General features: G+C 49.6%; 1 pseudogene; it reads left to right on the top strand.

Moving 5' to 3' along the window:
• The first annotated feature begins 5,550 nt into the window (after positions 1–5,550).
• LOC136133559 (histone deacetylase complex subunit SAP25 pseudogene) lies at positions 5,551–6,760 on the top strand (annotated as a pseudogene).
• The last annotated feature ends 298 nt before the right edge of the window (positions 6,761–7,058 follow it).

Below are 7,058 nucleotides of genomic sequence, written 5' to 3'. Positions count from 1 at the left end.
AAAAAAGAATTCCATTAGGCAGCTTCTCAGAACCACCACACCAAGCCCCAATTCATTTCTGGCCAAAGCCCCTGAAATCTTTTTTTTTAAATTAATTAATTTGTATTTTTGGATGCATCGGGCCTTCGTTGCTGTGCCCGGGCTTTCTCTAGTTGTGGCGAGCGGGGGCTACTCTTCGTTGCGGTGCACTGGCTTCTCATTGCGGTGGCTTCTCTTCTTGAGGAGCACGGGCTCTAGGCGCGCAGGCTCAGTAGTTGTGGCTCGTGGGCTATAGAGCACAGGCTCAGTAGTTGTGGTGCACGAGCTTACTTGCTCCGTGGAATGTGGGATCTTCCCAGACCAGGGCCCAAACCCATGTCTCCTGCACTGGCAGGCGGATTCTTAACCACTGCGCCACCACCGAAGTCCCGCAAACCCCTGAGATCTTTTCAAAGACTTTTGGTATTGTTACTTTAGTTTATTGTTGTTATTCTCCCCACTGGGAGAAATTTCATCATTTTGTAGTCACAGGGCATTTGTAAATATCAGTACTAGAATTGTAATGTATTATGCATGCATACTATGTAGCAATCTATTGTTAAGACAGAAACCTCCTGGTGGTGTGACACACCACCAACCCCACTGCCTTCTACTTAAAGGTTGCTTTCTCAGATGATATGGAATAAATGATGTTTGTCTCAGAAACAGCTGGCTTTTGAGGTCCCCTTACTTATTGGAGCACCCCTGCAGTCACTCAGGGTAACTCACAGAAGATCTGGGGATCAGGTGGCCAGTGAGCCGCCAGGGGACAGGCTATGGAAGAAACAGAGACCTGGCTCTGTCTCAGTGAGTGGGCTGTCCTCAAGTAGTGAAAGCAGTGAAAAGGGTGGAATTCAGCTTCCAAGCCTGCCCCCCACTGCTCCCTAAAAGCTCACCACAGTCCAAATCCCAGTGGTTTTGTCCTGCTCTCTGGTCATTTAGGCCACCCCATCCTCAGGTGGGGTCCAGATCAGAGTTCTCTCTCTACATCTACCTTCAGAATATCCGGGAGCCACTATCAAGAAGCTTTCAGATTGGAAAGAATTTATTCACAAATTCACACAGGTGAACAACGGAACCCAACAGTAACAGTAATGGAGGGGTTTCAGGCTATGAGGCTGACTAGGGCTGGGTGGGGAGGACTTGCCCGTGAACCTGAGATTACAGCATGCCTCAAACCCATGACTAGCCCTAATCAGGGGCAGTTCAACAGCACCTAATTTATGCAGAATCACTGAGGTTCTCATGAATACTTTTCCTGAAAAGTGAAACTTCAATGGCCAACCACTTTAAAGTGAAATCTTGCTAAAATGTGGTCCACTGCTCTCTAATGCTTTAAAAAAATGTCCTTTCCCCACATAAGTGGTCATTAGGAACATTCCCTAAGGAATAACGTGAACATTCCCTAGATAATAACGTGATTGTGTCCCCTTCTTACTGTCCTTCTTACTATCCTTCCCCATGGCTTTTACTTTCCTGTTACCTACATGTCTCTCTCTGGAAAAGACCTACCACCACCCTTCCAGGCAATTTTCTTCTGCCGTGGGTTGAGACATCAGATAGCCACTTTTCTTAGCAAAGCGTACTAAGTAAATGTCAACAGGCTTTGAGGATCTCAGAGGGATAAAACACCTGGCTTAAATGCGGGGGTTTTGAGTTAGCTATTTCTGTGGGTTCGGTTTTCAGTAACTTCCAGTTCCAAAGGGAGATGCGGCTCCGAGACTCACTGCCCCCTGGAATGTTCCTTGTATGTATTTATCATCCATCCTCTAACCAGGAAGATGTTCCTGTCACCGCTATGCTGCATGCAAGAGCTCCCTGCTTTGCTTTTACTCTATTTGTTATCCATTAGCCCTCCCAGGTGAGCAGCTCCAGTGAGCCCCATGGGGCCTGGAAGCTTTGTCTCCATGAGAAGCCTCATCAAATGGGATGAGGTATACAGCCTTGTGACACTTCACACTGAGCCAGCATCTTTCTGAGGGGTGTATGGAGTGCTTTATAGACTTCAACCTCCTTCCACAGCACTGAGAAAGCACCTGTGGCCACTTTATGGCACAACCAACTGGGGCCCTGAAAGGAGACTCCACGGAGAAAGCAGAGCACCACCAGGTGGACCACACTGCTGCCAGTGCCATCATCTGCAGGCTCTTCGAGGCACCCAAAGGGCAACATGTGCACAGGGCCCCTTGGCTGTGTTCAGAGTTGTTCTGAGCAGTAATGATCTCACTCTGCATTTTTCACCCTGTGGGTTGTGACCCATTACTGGGTTGTGAAATCAGTTCAGTGGGTTATAACCAGCATTTTCCTTTAAAAAATAAATAGAACAGAAAATATCCAAATGCATCACACGTAGTGAGTGTTATTTTTACAAAATTTTTGTTTCAGTTTTATATATCTGTATGTAGGTGTGTGCGGTAGTTGGGACATAAGATATATTTTTCACTGGAAGTTTGAAATGCAGAGACCTAATGCACATCCATCCCGCAGCTACATCTTCCTGAGATCCATCCCTGCCACCTCCACCCTCAACTGGGAAGCCAAATGGAGTCTGTTCAGAGCCCTAAAACTGGCCTCACCTGGAAGGGACAGGAGTCGGGGAAGTCTTCTTGGAGGAAGTAGGGTTTACCAAGGCACAAGCAGGAATAGAGAGAGGGGGTGGCAGGGCAGAAGGATGGGACGTTCTAAAATGAGCAAATGAATAATTCATTCCAGGATCGCCTTCCCTCAGGAATGCAACATCTTCCATTATTTCTATTATACCTGTAGTTCTAAATGCAAATGCCTCTGGGAGAGTAGTGGAATGGCTTAATCTCTTACCAAAGGGTAACTGGTTGATATCAAGGGCCTGAAGAAAGCCAGAGTCTAAGAAACCATCAGTGGCAGAGTATGTGTGAAGCATGAGGGTGAACGGACGTCGGAAGATAAGACACTGCCCCCAACTGAATGTGCTGTCGGAGGATACTGATGGAGGATTAAGCTCTTCCGTCTGCAGATGTGGAAACCCTTGAGACCTGTGAGGAAAGGAAGTGACCCATAGTTATTATTCATCTTCAAGTGAGAAGACTGATTTTATTCCCCAACAGTCCTCAGCAAGGGGGCTATTAATACATGAGAAATAAGTGCTTCTCTGTCTCTAAGGAGGGAGGAAGTAGTGGACGCAGGCCTTCCCAGAGGTGGATGCTCGTGAACTTGGCCCTCTCCTGCCTTCTACACTCACTCTACGACTAGACCCATGGCTTTACCTACCTCCTTCACAGTGATGACTCCCGGAAAATCACCAAAGGCTCAGGCCTACAGATCCAAATACTAACTTGGTGTTTCCACCAGAAGCCTCCACTCAATAGTCCCAAGGACAATTATAACAATCTCTGGCCCACTGCCCACCCCCCCCTTCCGATAGTCTCAATCCTGGCTCATCCTCCACCTACTCAAGCCGCCATTCAGGTCAGCACCCTGTGAGTCACCCCAGACTCCTCCCCCTCCCTCCTTGCTCCCCACCCAAGGTCATCATCTTGGCCACCTCTCCACTCTGCCTTGAATCTGCACAGCTCAATCCTCTCCAGCCCTCACTAGCGCAGGGGCCACCCACTGATCTTCCTGCAGCCTGTCATGGCCACCTCCAGCCCAGTGGTTCTTAACCAAGATAAGCAACACAATGACTTGGGGAGGTGTTTAAAATCTAGATTCTGACTCAGTACATCTGGCCAGGTTGAGAATGTATATTTTGCAAAAGTGCCCCAGGTGATTCTGATGTGTGCCCTTCATTAAGAACTACTGCCTCCTCCTCCTCATTATTAATAACAACAAAAACAACAATTAACATTTTTTGTGCACTTACATGTAATCCCTTGTGTAATCTTCATGACAACCTTGTGAGGTAAGAGCTATCATCTACTCCCATTTTACAATTGTTGAAACTGAGGCACAAAAGTCCCATGGCTAGGAAGAGGGAGGACCAAAACATGACCCATTACTCCTAACCATTCTGCTCTCCACATACCGTATAGACTTGATATGTGGCTCCCTCCTTAACACTCTTTAAAGGCAGTTCTAGAAAAAGATGGCAACTTGGGGACACACTCATGACTTCCCTCTCTACCCAACCTCCCACCAACAGCTTCTTAACTCTAAAACACCTATCTTGATCAGGGTGGTGGATCCACAGTGTACACATATATAAAAACTCACTGAGATGTATGCTTAGGATTTGTGACTTTATGGTATGTTCATGACTCCTCAATAAAAAAGATCCTGAAAAAGTCACTTAAATAAGAAAAAGCCTAGCAAATGCGAAATAGGGAAAAACTTACATGCACAGAAGAAACTAGGAAGAAGCCATCACAATGCTGCCAATTATGAAGCCTCTAGAAGAAACACATTTAAGGACAGATTAAGAAAAGATCCCCAGGGACTTCCCTGGTGTTCCAGTGGTTAAGACTCCACGCTCCCAATGCAGGGGGCCCAGGTTCGATCCCTGGTCAGGGAACTAGATCCCGCATGCATGCTGCAACTTTAGTTGCAGGCTGCAACTAAAGATCCTGCACGCCACAATGAAGTTGTGTGCCACAACTAAGACCCTGGGCAGCCAAATAAATAAATATTGGAAAAAAGAAAAGAAAAGAAAAGAAAAGATCCTCAGAGCTAACCTACAGAAAATCATTAGAGGACAGCAGGCTTGGAGAGCGCACTGAGGGCACAGGCTAGAGACAGGACTCCCTGCAAGATGGAGAATGAAACCCCAGTATAGGCTGGCTTGGCTACAGTGGGGAGCATATGGCTGGGTGCTGTAACAGCCACAGCAGCAAGGACATAGGGGCTCTGAGGGTCCACAGGACTGTCTTTGGGCCAGAGACTGGGCGATGCCCCAAGTCAATGGCAGTGAGGGGCTTCTTCCTAAAGAGGCCCCATGTGATTTCTGTATCAAGAAGAAAGTCCAGGCTCACCAAACCTAGTTCCTGGTATATTTGGTGCTTATGAATACAAAGGGTCCCAATGGGGTCACCCGTGTTCCCAGCTCCCACTATGCAGTCCAAGGGAGCAGGGCTTACAATGATTTTGCAGTCCATCCGAAAAGAACAAAGGAAATTCTGAGGAAAAAAAGTGTGAAGTACACCTTACCCTAGCACCTATTAGATATATTTAAAGAAAATGTGATCAGAACGGCGCTGGTGCAGGAGCAGACAATTCAGTGGAACACACCAGAGAATTCTAGAGCAGACTCAGGTATCTACATGGAAATATACTGTAAGACACAGGTGTTATTTCAGATCACGAGAGCAAGGATAGATGTTTTAATCATTAGTCACTTAGGGGAAAAAAAGTTAAATCTTTAACTCACAATCACCAAAATATGACAAATTCCATCCACATTTAAACGTAAAGCCTGTGAGGTGGGCCGCAACCTGGGCTCGCAGGGGCGCACAGGCCAGCACGGGCCGCTGAGGGAAGCTGGGCCCGAGTGGGAGCCGGGAGGGGCCTGGCAGGCGGGCCGGGCGGCGCAGGGCTCTGTCCTGCCCTCCCCCTGGATGTGGCATGTTGCCCTGGACCTCCCGGCAGTGGGGTGTGGGTGAAGAGCAGGTGCCAGGCCTGGGACTCTGGAGAGGAAGCCCTGGGGGAACCAAGAACACCCCACAGGACAGCCTTCAGCCCTGGTCCCGAAGGCCCTCCTGGACCAGAAAGAGCAGCTGCTGCCTTGGCCGCCCCCAGGCCTGGCTGCCGAGCGGTCCCCGGGAGCCCCAGTTCCCCACTCCCCACAGACGACCTGGGAGGTGGCCCCGTCAAAGATGACCCTGCTGGCATCCTGGGACCCCAACTATGAGGATCAAGCGGGACCTCGGCTGGTGTGGGGACCCAGCTGTGGGTCAGGCACCTCCTTCTCAGGCCGGACCTCATGCCATCCCTCATTCTGGCCTCTGTACAAGGCAGCCTCAGGCAGAGGCCTCAGGCCCATCTAGCAGGACATCAGAGTGGAGAGCAGGCACCCAGGGATGCAGGGTTCCCAGTGACACGCTGTGAAGACCTCTTTCTTTCTGACCCTCCACTGTCCTGTGGGCAGCATGCTCCCCTGCACCTGTCTCAGGCCCCTCAGCAGGTGATGGGCTCTCAAACTGCTGCTCCCACCCCCAGTAATGTCGCCCTGGGTCCTCCCCATCCCATCCTCTGGCTGCTCCACCGCCTGGCTCAGTGGGCCTGAGCTGATAGCCCTCACCGGCCTCCTGCAGGTGAGCCAGGGGGAGCCAGCTCCCCGGGGGCTCCCATGCCCCCTGCTGGCCCCCCAGACCCTGTCTCTGACCACCCAGGTGCCAGTGGTGGCCAGAGCTGTTCTCACTGCACAGACCTATCTCTCCCACGGGCCCCAGACAACCAAGGTCCATAGCCCCTCCGGGGGCAGAGTGGGTCCCCTACTTCCCCAGGCAGGTTCTGTTGACAATAAAACAGTGTTGGATTGCAAAAAAAAAAAATCCTAAAAAAACAGAGGAAACAAAGTATTAAAAGAGAATTTATTTAAATCTATAATTCTGTAGCAGAGAAAGCCTCTCCGAGCTTGACACAAAGACAGAAGCAAGGCCAGGCCTACAGATTCAAACACCAAAGAGTTCTCTCTACCAGGAGACTCCAACAACAATCCCTAGAGGAATTATAACAGTCTCTGCGCCTGACCCCTAACCCCTTTCTTCCTGTATTCCCGATTCTGGTTCTTCCTCCACCTGCTCACTCTGCCATACAGGTCAGCACACTGTGAGTCACCCCAGACTCCTCTCCCTCCTTCTTCACTCCCCCACTCAAGATCACCACATCTTGATCACCTCTACTCTGCACAGCTCCATCCTCTCCAGCCTGGCCCTGACTGTGGGCCTCATCTTGCCACCTTGGTACCAGTGCAGGGGCCACCAATGGGCCTCCCTGCTCCCAGTCATGGCCACTCCAGCCCAGTCGTTTGGAAAGCCTAGACAGACTACCTCGATTGCATGGACATTTCACTTTTACAAATGCTTAAATAGTGAACAAAACTAAATGGCAAATGACAATCTAGGATAAAA

This window comes from Phocoena phocoena, chromosome 14 (assembly GCF_963924675.1).
Source record: "Phocoena phocoena chromosome 14, mPhoPho1.1, whole genome shotgun sequence".
Classification (NCBI taxonomy): Eukaryota; Metazoa; Chordata; class Mammalia; order Artiodactyla; family Phocoenidae; genus Phocoena; species Phocoena phocoena.
Note: the sequence above shows the minus strand (reverse complement) of the source record. Positions and strands in the feature narration are given on the sequence as shown.